Source organism: Sciurus carolinensis, chromosome X (assembly GCF_902686445.1).
Source record: "Sciurus carolinensis chromosome X, mSciCar1.2, whole genome shotgun sequence".
In the NCBI taxonomy this organism is placed as follows: Eukaryota; Metazoa; Chordata; class Mammalia; order Rodentia; family Sciuridae; genus Sciurus; species Sciurus carolinensis.
In genome coordinates, this window is record NC_062232.1 from 57,533,051 (window position 1) to 57,547,833 (window position 14,783).

Sequence of the window (14,783 nt, forward strand, 5' to 3'; positions counted from 1 at the left end):
CATAAATTCCTGTTCTACACCATAAGCCAAAAATTTAATAATGGATATCTTACAATAGTGAAGTTCCTGGGTGTTCCAACTTTTACCCATCCATGGCTTATGTTTTAAAAGCTCTTTCTTTCATTGATCTTCTCTGGACAGAAACTTCTAGTGAATCTCCTCCATCTAACTAGCCTTTCAGGGACATATTTTCCACCTCAGCTTCCAAGGCGGTTGTTATACACCACAAATCACCTTCTACCATCCCTTCTTAAGCCAAATTCCTTCTGGTTTCCAGGAATCATACTGGCGAATATAGTTCTCTGAATTTACTCCTTCACAGCACTAAGCTTAAAACCACTTTTAAACTATATGTCTTACTATGAAAACTAAACCTGCTGAAGATAAAGCTTTTAATTTCCCCCTACTACTCTCTCCCAAGCTAAATCCCTTTCACATTCAGAAACATCATGTTTATCACCCCTCCCCAACTCTGCAGAAATGTTGGCCTATTCACTGTATATTGATTGATCATTGAATTCATTTACTTTTTATCAACTCTCTATATCCTGTTCCACCATCCCCCTCCAAGGCCCTTTTGGTCAGTTCTTTTTCCCCCAGCTCTAATCTACAGACTCTCTTTGCTTTTTTTTTTATGGTGCTGGGGATTGAACCCAGGGCCTTGTGCTTGTGAGGCAGGCACTCTACCAACTGAGCTACATCCCCAGCCCCTCTCTTTGCTTTTTGAGGGCACCTCATAATAGGATGATTTTGAATGGTTCTGTTCTGACCTAATATCACATGCAGGAGCCCCAGTCTCTCTTGGCTGATGTAACTGAAGTGCTGGCTCCAGACTTTGCTCTCTAAGAGTAGTAATGACCTTGCATCAAGCCATACAATATGCCAGAAAAACAGCTGCAGTCAAACAAGATATGGATCCTGGGCAACGTCAAGGGGAAAGTTGAAGGCCCTCCTGATAAGTGAGGGGGAGTAGGCTGGGAAGGTGGTCAGGCAGGGCAATGTGTTCAATACAATGGATAAGCACATGCTTCACATGTTTGGAAGCAAGACTCCCCCTTACTTAACTGTTCAAAGAGACCACTGATAGGAGAATAAAAGGGAAGAAATCAAGGCCTGGCCTGTAATCATTACTTTGTCCCTGATACACAGTGCGGCTTTGGGCAACTTGCTTTAAAGTATCTGAAACTTGATTCTTCCATCTGGAAAAAGTTAGTCTCCACTTTAGTTTGAAAACTATGAGACCTGTGGTAGAGGGAAGCAGCTCGTCTTACATGGTCATCAATAATTACTTTTCCTAAATCCATGAGGATGTTTGTAATGACAAGAATAAATAAAACACAGGAGTCTTTTGAGTCCTTTAGAAGTGAGGGGCTATAGAATTATAAGGTAGTACTATCAGCAACCTTCATGCTTATGATCCCTTAACATAACTCTGTCTCCCAAATGAAGAAGAAGCAATATAGGTTTTCACTTCCTTAGAACCACTGAATATATTACTGTCTCTTTCAGCTGGTCATCTCAGTGATGGAAATCTCCATAGGCCTCTCTGCCCTGACATTCACTGTTCACTCTCTCACCTCAGGCTGTCTCAGTTGCTTGAGCACCCACTCCACCTGGGTATTTGGGAACAGTGTCCCACTGCAGCATCCTCCTCTGGGTACCCATTGTGGTTACTACTACCATAAGCCATGGTACACTCAGCATTTCAGTGTTGCAAGTGAATGACATGGAGCAGGGCCTCCTAGAAAGCTATTGGGAGTGGGATCTGAGTCAGACACAGATCAGAGAAAAACTAACGTTCAAAAGGACAGTCAAAAGGCAAGATATAGAGCATACCTAGGAGTACACTTTTCCCTTCAGTTCATATTATGCTGACGTAGCTTCTCATTTCAAAGTGCAATCTGCAATCTTGTCTAGTATGTAGCTTGGTTGTCTAAAGCAGGCTTGTGGATTCTTAAATCTAATAAACTGAATTTTCAGAAAACAAAAGAATTCCTTTCCTGGTGTTAACTGCATCTATTTGGGGGCTCTCCTAGCCAATGGTACTCAGTGATAGAAATTATTAAAGTCGTACCTGAGAGTAGAACATTAGATATGAAAATCAAAGAGAAGTAATCCACTGACCTTCTTTTCAGCATCTTTCAATGGGTGGCTAGTAGTAACCTGGTCTTAATGAATCAAGAATCACTGGTGTCATAATATTATGACATCAACACTTTATTTATATAATAAACAATTGGGTCTTTCCCTTCCTTCAGGTGCTGAATCCAACCTACCAAGGCATTATTAAAACAGGGCAAAAAACAATGGTTTACAGGAAAAGGATAAGATCAAGGGCAAGGAAAGTTGATTCCAGATCCTCTTCCCCAATCTATACACCAGTATCCTGACTACTTAGACCCTTAGCACAACTGATGACCACTGTCTTCAGAAGTAAGTGGTGTCCTAGCATGCACCAGGGCTTGGGTTCAATCTCCAGGTCTGCAAAAAGGAAGTGATATATATTTGGAGTCGTCTTGAGAAACAAAGTAACAAGTCAGAATTTTGGTTGCTCCTAGTATATTATATTCATTATCTCTGAATATGAGGCCAGGCACACATACACATACAGATAGAATCTGGGTAATCCACAGTCTAGGATTTTACAATTCACACCTTGGCCTTGGGTTATAAAGCATGGCTTTCTTTTTATAGCCTAACTCCCAAACTGCTTCTTTCACAGATGAGTGTGTGTTTTTAAGTTTTAAGACAAATCACATAGATCTGAAAAAGTCACTATAGCACAGTACAATTCTCCTTCTTTTCACCTATTCGGCCAAATGAATTTGACTATGTCATTTATAAAACCTCTTAACATGCCAAGGCCACAGCTTTGCACCTATAGGACTTCCTACGGGAAAAGGCAATGTATGCCATCATACAACACATATTCAATAGACACTGGGTACACCTCTTTCCTTGCCAAGAGGCAACAGTACACAGGCAGTCCATAAAATCAAACACATATAGATGTACACACAAATAATACAGAGAGCCAGTAAGGGAAAATGTAACTGACCTGCCCCAAGGGGAAACTGAGAATACTGAATCTACATTGAAGACACCTTTACTAGTCTGAGCAAAAGGAGACTTGAGAAGGCCACAGCAATTCCAGTGTACAAAGAAGCTGTGTAACGTGGTCTACTAACTCTCTGGGCCTTGGACAAAAAAGTGCTAACAAGTCAACACAGTGCTCTGTGAAGGACAGAGCTCTTTCACAAACACCCCCCATCTGGCTAAGCACACTGGAAACCTCAAGGATTAGAACATCAAGCCATCAATATGCCAAGTAAACCTAGATTCTACAGTCCAAATGAATACTCTTTTCATAGCCCACTCCTTTCTGTTAATATTTCCTCAATCAATGGTTAGTCATTGAGGCAGAATTTGTTCCTATGATTAAACAAACTGCCCCCAATAGAAAAGACATTTCCTCTACCCAAATGAAGTGGTGCTAGAATCTGCAGGATGTCAGAGATGAGAGAAAGAAACTTGGTTAATGCTATGGATGCCAACTCTACTGCATACTGACTAAATGAATTCCCTGTGCCCATATTTCTTTAGCATCCATAGTACCTCAGGTTTTAGAAACACACCCCATCTATGGACCTCAGATCCAATAACTTGGTCCTTGTCTTACCTTACCAGTGCCATATCTAGCCACAAATCTTGATCCCTGTAGACTATGCTCCTTTACTGCTTTTTCCCCAAACCCATCTTTTTAGAACAGTGATAGATATGTTATACATATATATATGTTATATTCATCCAATATAGTAGCCATTAACCACATGTGGCTACTATACTCTTGGAATATGGCTTAATTCCAACCTCTATCCAGCAGTAATGAGAAGCCTGGCCCTCCAGATGTCAAGGAGGCCAAGTGGGAAATTTGGACTTTTACTTCCCCTTAGCAGTATTGAGATAGTGGCTCCCTTTCCCTGCTGGAGCAAAGTCAGAGAAAGTCAGTTAAACAGAAGCTTTAAGTAAGATCCAAAGTTTCATAATATATGGTAAAATGTATACTATAAACATGATTTTAAAATCACTCACCATACCAAGAACCAGAAAGATCTCAAAATGAATGAATACAGGCAATCAGCAGATACCAAAATCAAGAAGTTATTAGAACTACCAGAAAAAATATTTTAAAGCCATCATGAGAAAAATATTTCAATAATCAATGACAAATACTGTTGAAACAAATGAAAAGTAGAAAGTATCACCAAAGAAATACAGCATATATAGGCAAATCAAGTGGAAATTTTTATAAATGATACAACAACCCAAACAAAATATTCTGCATGGAAGAATGGAAAGAACTGAGAAAATAATCAGTTAACTTGAAGATAGAAGTACAAAAATCATCCAATATGAATGACAGAGAAAAAAAGATTGGGAGAAATGAACAGGGCCTCAGGGACCCATAGGACTTAAAAAAAGATCTACCTTTCCTCTTATCAGAGGAGGCCTGGAATAATAGAAGGTGAGACAGAAAAAGTATTTGAAACAATAGTGATTGAAAACTTCCCCAAAGTGGCAAATGGCATAAACCTACAGATTTAAGAAGCTAAGTCTATCCAAAAGCAGGCGAACCTAAAGCCATATATGGTAAGGCAAATCATAGTCAAATTTCTGAAAACTAAGGTTGGGGGAAGATCATGAAAATATCAAGAGAGAAATGACACATTACCTACAAGGGGAAAACAATTCAAATGACAGCAGATTTCTCATCAGAACCCATGGAAGCTAGAAAGAAATGGCACATCTTTCAAGCACTTTCAGAGAAGAACTATCAACCTGGAATCCCATAACTAGTGAAACATCCTTCAAAGATGAAGGGGAAATCAAGAAATTCTCAGATGAAGGAAAACTAAGAGAATTTGTTCCTAGCAAACCTGCACTAAAAATTAACATAAGGTCTCTAAACAGAAAGCAAAATATAAAAGAAAGAATCTTGGAATCTCAGGAAGGAGGAAAGAGCAACAGAAGAGGATAAGTAGGTTTTCTCAATTTGACAGTTGAAGCAAAAATCATTACACTGTCTGATGTAGTTCTAAACACATGTGGAGGAAATATTTAAGATAATTATAAATGGGGGAGGGTAAAGTGACTTAAGAGAGGTAAGGTGTCTATAATTTACTTAGATAAAATGTTGATACTAGTAGACTAAAACAAGTTACATATGGACACTCTGGAAAATAATTTTTAGTTTAAAACTAAACATATATTTATCATACAAATGAGCAATCACACTCTGGAGAATTTTTCCCAAAGAAATGAAAACTTATGTTCACACAAAAACCTGTTCTCAGAAGGTGTAGCCAAAAACTGGAGATAACCAAAACCTTTCTCAACAGGTAAATGGTTTAACAAATTATAAATTCAGATATACTATGGAATATTGCTCAGTAAGAATGAATGAATTATTTAGATACAAAACAACGTGAATGGATCTCAAGGGCATTATAAAAATTGAAAAAAGCCAACCTCAAAAGTTCACATACTCTATGACTCCATTTATATAATACTTTTGAAATGTTGAAACTATAGATATGGAAAACAGATTAGTGATTGCAGGGGTTTGGGATAGTGAGGAGTGAGGGTGAGTGAAACTATAAAGTTTCATCCCCAGTATTACACAAAAAGGAATATAATGGAGTAACATAAGAGAGATCTCTTCTTTTATTAACAAATTAATGGTAAAGGTTTCACATTTCCATATATGCATATATTGTGTATTAATCATCTTGTGATAACAGAATAGTACTTTATCTTGATTGTGATTGTAGTTACACAAAATACACGTGATAAAAATAGAACTACACACACCTATTGTTCTGATGTCAAGTTCATGGTTTTGATATTATACTACAGTTACACAAGTAGTAACTATTAGGGGAACTGGGTGAATGGTATGCAAGACTTCTTTCCATGCAACTTCCTATGAATTTATCATTATTTCAAAATAAATGTAGAAAAAAATCAAGTAACTGTGGTAAGCAGACTTCCAAAAATGTCCACATCCTACTCCCAGTACCTGTGAACATGTCAGTCACATGGCACATAAGGAATTGAGGTTGTAAGTCAACTAAACCTGATATGGGGAGATTAGCCATCCAGGCAGATACAGTATAATTACAGGAGTCTTTGTAAGTGGAAAAGGGAGGTATAAGAGTGAGAGTCAGGGAAGAAAATGTAACAAATTGAAGTGATGCAATGTGAGGAACCAAGCTTCCTTTATAGGCTCTGACTATGGAAGGTGGCTATGAGCCAAGAAATGCAGGTAGCTTCTTTGAGCTAGAAAAGGCAAGGGAACTGAGTCTTCTCCCAGAGCCTCCAGAGGAATGCAGCCCTTTACATATCTTGATTTTAGCCCAGAGAAACCTAGTTCAAACACTTAACTTCTGACATACAGAACCACAGAATAATAAATTTATGCTGTATTAAAACACTAAGTTTTTGGTTGTTTGTTACAGATGCATGGTAGAAAACCAACACAGTCACCAGATGTACAACTGGCTTCTGCAGAGTACATTCAATTCATTAGTCAGAAGTCAGTAACTCTGTACTATAATCTTAAGGCAACCATCAATATAGCTAATGCTATTTGCAATTCTACATCATCAATGATAACTGTGATAAAAATCTTGCCTTAGAATTACTGGGAAAAGAAGCACATTACTCCCTATTAAATGGGGCCTGCTCAGTCAAAGAAGGTTTAAGAACAGAAGCATATGTGCCAGAAGGGTAGAAATCTTGTCTCAATCCAACTAGAGAACACCTATTTGCTGAGGAATTTCCTGCTGTGTTAGGAAAACCAGGCATCTGTACTTATTTTCCAAGGGGTAGAATATAGAAACAATAGAAAATGTACTGAATTTGAAAAAGGGTAAATTCAGATGGTAAAAAAAACAGCAAGGAATGGAGTTAATTCCCTATAAAACAGACAATTCATTTTATTCTTTTTTTTGTCCCCAGTATCCCAGTGCTTAGCACATACTAGACACTCAATGTTGCTGAATTGAAGTATAAATGATAATTAATAGACCCATCCAGTCACAGAATTCTATTAACCCTCATATTTTACAATAGTCCAAACTGCTAAGACAAGAAGCAATAAACATTTATTCGTGGATAGGAATACCACATATTACTATCATCCAAAACTGTAAGGCATATATGTGGCATATATTCATGTTTGTAGAGCTTACAGAGCTTTGCATTTAACATATGACAATAGGGCTCTGGAATGAAATCTATTAACTCTCTACAATATGGCTAATACTAGAAAAGATCCATTAGTCCCAAAGGTCCACATGAAGATATCTGGACATTACTTCCCTCTCTGACCACATCACTATACCTAACAATTGGTGCTGTAAAGAGTTCACTAATTTTGTCAGTCCCTTGGATAAGAGAAATACAATGGAGATAGCAAGACATGAAAAAGAGAAAGGTAGGAGCAGGTGAGTATGAATGAGCTTTTATGGAATATATTCTATGTATTAATGATTAACTTGTGGAGGGTAAAAGCTGATCAAGCAATTTTAAGAATCTGAGAGTTGGAAAATCAAGGACTTTTGGGAAAACAGCCAACTTATTTTTGGTGAGAACAGTAATGTCCACAGGAGTACCAAGTGAGTACTAAGTGGCTCTTTTTCATAATAAAAATGCTCGTGAAGGCTAATCAGAAAATGCTTGTAACAGTAGCTGAGGGCTGTGGACCATAAGTATAATAATAACATGCTTTTTTCAGAGAGTCATTTTCATAGTTTCCATTTCAAGTTACTGTGACCATGATAGCCATGCAACAGGAATTTTGTAACAACCGGGGAAAGGCTAGTTCAGAGGCTTTTAATTCACAGTGCATGGTTGGACTTCCTGAAAATGTATGCAAATGTTATATATGTAAATATGTCCTATTCTGAAGAAAGTATCCTAGTCAGTCGTCATATTTTCACAGGGGTTCATGCCAAGATTAGGAGCCACTGGATTAGACAGTGATAGCCCTCTTTTTCTATTTCCCTACCCAGTAAAGCAACATATCTTCAATGTGTTCCAGTTATTTAGTAACGAAAGAGACACTGGGTTTCTGTTCAAGCAAGTCACTGAGAACTTGTCACTGGGTTAATAAATCACATGTGTGCCCAGAATAACGTGGCAAATATCGGGAAGGAGGGCTGAATTTAGTAGTATCACAGAATTTAGGTAACTGCATAGGCAAGAAAAAAACTATTGACATTGATTCAAATAAACGATTTCATTTATGAATTTCACTTTTTAGGTTCATCCTCCTGCCACTCCACCAGGTTCTGGAAGGTCTCCCAAACCCTAAGTATTAATTAATGTATGGTCATGAAATGCAGACTGATTTTAACACTGAATTACAGAAAGTTCAAAGAAAGCTTGAAAACATTTTCAAAATCAGCTCTGAGTGACTTCATGTTTTCTTCTTGTCTGCATTATATCTGTTTCTATGGAAAGCCAGATTTGGCCTGTGGGTGGTAGTTTCATTTACTCCTGCCCTAGATCAATGAAAGCCAATCACAGATACTTAGGACACAGAGACAGTTTAAAAGATCATCCTGTTTATTACAGAAAAGACAAAAGGAAGCCATATAGAGAGAAGGCAGAACCCTATGCAAACAGAGAGCTGTCCATCCACTTTTCAAACATATTTTGAAAAGAATTCATATTTCTCTTAATACTATACTGTACCCTTTTTTCTCACAACTACAGTGCTCAGGATGTTCTTTCTAAACTTAAGTTTTTCTTGATAAACTTTAAGCTTACTACCTCTTACCAGTCTTTCATGACAGTAAGAACAGTCACTCTCCAGAGTGCAGATAGGACCTCTTTTTATGCATGTATATGTGCAAACACACGTGTATTTTTGAGGAATGTCTTTGGATCCAACAATCCAATTCTGTAGAGCATAAAACCTGAATCATTTCTGCAGTTCTTCTCAAGAAAGACCTATTAGTTAGGAAAATGATAGGTCGAATCAGGTTAATGGACTATTATATCTCCAAAACTCATTGTCCCACCAAGTTTTGCAAATATAACCATCTCCTCAAATCAGGAAACAGTTTCTTTCAAAGGTGGCTTACAGTTAAGGTGATCATAGATTTTCCTCCCAAAATTGGGACATTTTGAGAGAGAAATAGTATGTCAGAACAACAGGTATAAACCATAACATTTGGTCTTATAGTTCCCCCATAGAGGATATGCTTTAACTTCCCCCAGATGAAATGAATGAATTTCTTTTCTTGATGGAGGATTGTTCAGCACTGCTTCAGTATTCAGTGTCAAGGTGTAACTTTGGTCTCAAGTGTCCAAATCTTCTCAGGGAAAATATCAGGAGCTGCCTTTTGGTTATGATAGTTGCACAACACATGAAAAGGGCTACTGAGGGAGAAGCTAAAATTATTAAATGGGGTCCAGCAGCGCTTGAGAAAACCGTGGGTAATTGTTTATCTCAAAATCATTTCACTGGGAATGGATAAGATGACCTATTGAAGTGCTCTTTGGAAAAAATAATAATTGTGTGTATAGAAGTTGGTTTTAAGATATCAGTTTCTTTTCTACTAGCATACATGGCAGGGAAAAACGTCTGATCAAAGCACTTATCTAAAGAAAGAGGCCCCCTTAGCAGAAGCCTATGAATCATGTGGGTAATGACAGATTGGAGGGAAGAGAGACAAAGAAGGTCCTCACCCCTACATGGGCTGGCATAGAACAGGTTGTACCATCACTAAAAGCAGTTTCCCCAACCCTCCACACTCAGACTGACCACACCCAGACCAGATTTCCCTAGGTTGTGAAGCACTTACTGCTGCAAAAGGCCAGTATTGTTTGAGAACATTGGCATGTTCACCTCTGCCTAAAAAGAAATTTTCTTGACAACAGAAAAAGTGTGGAGTTAAAGGTAGCCCCAAGTGAACCAGTCTTGTCCAGTGCTCTTTGTTTTGTTTTCAAGCAGTCCTGGAGAACCCAACAAGTTCTTCATGCCAAACCCTATGACCTTCAGTTTCAAAAGGTGCTGTTTGAGAAACTATCAATGAGGGAGCTGGTAGATAATTTTTTCAGATGAATTAAAAGGAAACTATAAAATTAAAAATTAAAATATCCAAATCTGAAATCTCTATGTGGGAAAAACAAGGAAGCCAAAATGACCTACTCCTCTGAGTCATTCCCCTTCCCTATCACCCACCACCGACTTTGATCCTTCTCTCCTTTTGTTTACTGTGAGCAGGTCTGTGCTACCAAATAAATAAGTTTAAATATAATATAACAGAGTCAAAGGCCAACTAGAATCTTCTCTTCTCCCCGTACTAAGGGATTTACAGATGAAAAAAATTCACTAGAACTGGACTTAGGAACAGAGGAACTGCAATCAATGCTTCTTTGGTTAAGCCAGTCCCTCCCCTAAGCAAATACTTCAGTGAGACCAGGACCTCCACAGTGATTGTGTCCGGGATTCATGAGCACATCTTTTGAGTGTTTTAAATCCAGCACTTACTGCTTTTCTCATTTTTCTTCTCCCCACTCCTAAATATGGGTGACACCACCACACCTTTAATTCTCTCTGCTCTCTGAGAAGCCTACAGGTAGTCAGAAGATTGTGGAAAAAAGAAAAAGAGGGAAGAGAGGCAGACTCTGAGTAAAACAGAAAGCGGCACTGTTTTTCAGTTGTTTTACTTGGGCAACAGGGTGTTATAGGTTTGTGTGTGTGTGTGTGTGTGTGTGTGTGTGTGTGTGTTAAAAAGCACTGATGCATCGAAGATTTATTCATTGAACAGGTTGATTTATTTAACTGACTTGACATATGTCAAATTCTGCCATGTGCTTACATAATTGGTACCCATTTATCAGAGCTGTAATTTAGACAAATATTTGTTTTAAAAGTATTTTCTTTTAAATGACTTTCTCTAGCCTATTGAACAATCCATGTTTAATTTTAATCATGTTAACAATAGCTATTTGGTGGGAATCTGTGAAATCTAATCTTCCCCCCAACAAACTCTATTCCCTTTTTTTCCTAGTAATAACTTTCAGATTAAAATCATACTATAGGGAAAATTTTTTAAATATACACAATGTCCTTTTATGTTATGATATTTTGTACTTTTGATTTTCAATCAGTTTCTTGATATATTGTTAAAATCACAGATCTGAATGTGAAAAACTGACTAAAAGGACAAAAGGGTGTGATTATTTAAGTGTATGTCTGGGAGAATGGAGAGCAGTTAGAACAGCTAGGGGAGAACCAGGAAGAGAATTAGGTAGATGGAGTCAAATTTCAAGTCTTACAAATTTCATCGAATCACCCTACCCCATCTTAACACATGTGCATAAAATTATATCTTTTTAACTCAAATACATGCAATCTATCTAGGTTCTGTGGAAGAAGGAATATTGGAAAGTATTTCTAAGAAACAAAAATCTAATCACTAGCTGCCAGGGATGGTTTGGGTTCTTCTGTTGTACATGCCATTTGCAAAAACAAGAGGCTCATTCTGACCTCCTAGGTCAAGGAGTGTGGGGACTAGGAAAGATATGAGGGTGGGGTGGGAGGGAAATCCCACCACCATACAAATAAAATTTTTGACCTAGTAAGCAAATACGTTTTTGTTGTTACTGCTGGGTAAAATGTACAAGTCTTCCAGAAATTAGACACTGTAATAAAAATGTACCAGCCCAAATTTAAATTGCTCACTAGACAGATGGTTAATTATATTCACAGCCACATATTTCACTGGGATAGAGTTTCAGACACTCAGCCAGTTTTATTTGATTAGCCGGTTTCCCAGTTAATATGTAAAATGACAGTTACTTAGGGCTTTTTTGTTCCCTTCTAAAAATATATTTTCAATAAGTGTAAATTCTCCTCAGCCTTGAGAACGTCACTGCTGTAAATAAAACGTTTGTTCATATGTCACCCATGTGTAAAAGATGTAAGGGAGATTCACTCCCCCAAACCCGAATTGTCTCTAGTAGTTCAGAGAAGATCATCGGAGCACCTTCTCTCACCAAGCAAAATATTCCGGGAACTGTCAGCACACTCTGCTCTCTACCTAAAACAACTGAAAATTCCAAATCCCGGCGCTGAAGAGCTTTACATGCTTTTTAAAACAGCCCTGCCAGCCCTACCCACAAATCATGTCTTTTCAAGATAACAGTCTAGAAAATGGAACGTTAGAAAAAGGCCACATAGCTAAGTGTACTGCTGTGCACAGAATTCAACAATATGCTGGGAGCCAAAACCCAGAAGCAAAATATGAGACCCACTTATTCCAAAATGCAACCAGAAGCTCTACAAAATCAAGAGTGCGGGTGTCGAAATGGGGATGCCAATTTTTTTTTTTTTAACTTTGAAAAAGACAGAAAACCTTGCGCGGGTGATTCGGTCCCTCACGAATCAGACAGACAGAAGCAGTCATGCTGAAACCACTGGATTCCTCAGCTGAACGGCGCCAACTCAGCGGCGCGGTTTCCACACTTTGCCGGAGTGGGGCCCCGCTCCTCGGTCTGCCCGCCCCACGGGTGTACGAGATTGAGGGGACGTGTGCCTCTGGGCGCGGCAGAGAGAAGCGCCAGAAGCCATGCAGGAAGGCGTCAATTCGACCGCTTCCGAGAGCGGGAAGGGGCCGCGGGCCAATTTCCGCAGAGGTGACAAGCTGGGCGAGGCTCAGTCGGGCCCTGACTTATACCCACCAGTGGCCCCAGGCTGGGTGGTGCATGCCCTGGGGCACTCTGTGGTTGCCACAGCCGTCCAGCGCGCGGGGGAGCCGCGGGCCGGGGAGGTGCCGGCGACGCGGCTTCGCACCTTTGCGGTTTTGGCCAGGGCGCCAGCCACGGCAGCCGCGTGGGTTTTCCCGCTCGCGCCGAAGCCTGCGGTGCAGGTGCCCGATCCCGTGCCCCATCCTCTGACCAGTCTCTCCCAGGCACCAACCCGAAGGGAGGCAGTACTCTGCTGGTTCCCGCTGCCCTGCTGTATGCGTGTGAGCGCGGCGGCTCCGGCCCGCTTGCTTCCCCTCCCCCCTGGCGCAAGCACAGAGGCCTTTCCTAGATTGCAGTGCCTGTCAGGGCGAGCCGGGATCTCTGGCCCTCGCGGCCTCTCTCCCTTGTACACAGATACACACATGCACGCCATTCGCACACTGACGTCCTCCCTTCTGTTTTCCCTTCCTCCTCTTCTTGCTCGGCTTCCCCCAATTCGTTCCACCCCTGCCGCCACCACCCAGAGCCGGCCGGGGAGCCGGCGATAAGGCCAGGGGGCTGGATGGCAGCGCTCATACTCACCTCACAGGCCGACTCCCGAGGCACACGTCGCTGGCGGGCTCAGGAAGCAGGCACTGGAGCTGGCGCGGCCACAGTCAAGGCTGGGCTGCCACCGTCGCCGCAGCTGTTCGAGCTGCCGCCGCTGCTACTGCTACTGCTGCCGCCGTCGCCGCCTCCTCTGCCTCAGCTCCATGCGCCGGGCCCGCCAGGTGGACGCGCCTCTCTCCCTCGCTCGCTTGTTCCCTCAGGTTTCACCGCCGCCGCGGTGCTAGATGGAGTCAGAGCTGTCGGGCTCGGGCTCTGAAACTCAGAGCCTCAGCTGCCGCCCGGCTGCTCCCAAGGTCCGCGCTTCGCCTGCACCACTGCTTGCTCCGGCCCGGGCTACCTCGCGAGCGGGGTGCGAGCGCGGCTCTGGGAGCCCGCTCTGTGCGGTGGCTGCGGCCGTCCGCAAGAGCGAGAGGGAAGGAGGGCGGCTGCTACTGCCGCTATCACTGTTAAAGCTATTACTAAATGCTGCTACTGCCGCTACTGCTACTGCTGTGGTGGTGGCGGCTGCTGCTGCTGCTGATGCTACTGGTTTTCCTTCTCGGGTTCTCCCCCTGCCTCGGCCCCCCTCCTCCCCCCTTCTCCTCCTCCTCCTCCTCCTCCTCCTCCTCCTCCTCCTCCTCCTCCTCCTCCTCCTCTTCCTCCTCCCCCTTCTCCTCCCTCTGCCGCTTTTCTCAGAGCCTCTGCGGGCGCTGCCTGATCCCCTCTTCTCCCAGAGCTGCCTCTGCCCATTCAGAAAGGTGCCCAGAGTGGGGCTGCCTCGGCTGCCACCATCGCTATTGCCCCTGCCATTGTTTCCTCCAACACGGCTGTTCTTGCTGGACGCGTTCCCCCCTCTACCCTCCTTCCCCACCACAGCCCTCCCTTTTCCTCCCAATGTCTCCTTACCCTCTCTACGGTCCCTTCCCCATGGGCCCCCTCCCACTCTGTCTGTCTGTCCCTCCCTCCCCTCCCCTTAGGCGCCCGGGAGCGCGCACTGCGCGGCCACCTGTCATAAAGGGCGCGCACCCCCCTTCCCCACCCCCACCCCGCCCCCCCACTCGCATTCTCGCCGCCCGCCCAGTCCACCGCGCCACTGACTCGTCGTTCCCCCGGCAGACACGCAGCCGGACACCACTCTCCCACGCCTTTGAGGGCAGTTGTGTGTTTGTGTGTGCAGAGAGGGGCGCTCTGAAGTTTCAGGAAGAATATCTGAATGGCTTCGTCCACCAAGCATCTAACCATTCAACCTACCCTTAACTTAAGGACCTAGGTCCCTAGGAAGGTGGGTCCTGTTGGAAGGGTCGGATCAAGGCTGGGTACTGGAAGGGATGGGTTTTTATTTTTTATTTTTTTCGGAATAAAGCAGAGAAAAAGGGAACCTGAATATGACCAGGAAGGAAATGGGATCTGCCTGACTGCTGTCATTGAAA

The 14,783-nt window shown here is 42.1% G+C and overlaps 1 protein-coding gene across 1 annotated transcript in view; it reads right to left on the reverse strand.

The window, feature by feature from the left end:
- Nexmif (neurite extension and migration factor) overlaps positions 1-13,747 on the reverse strand; it is a 129,512-nt gene extending 115,765 nt beyond the window's left edge. The window contains exon 1 of the mRNA XM_047536802.1: positions 13,348-13,747. The gene's annotated coding sequence lies outside the window, so the exon portion shown is untranslated. The remainder of the gene's footprint in view (positions 1-13,347) is intronic.
- Positions 13,748-14,783: the final 1,036 nt, after the last annotated feature.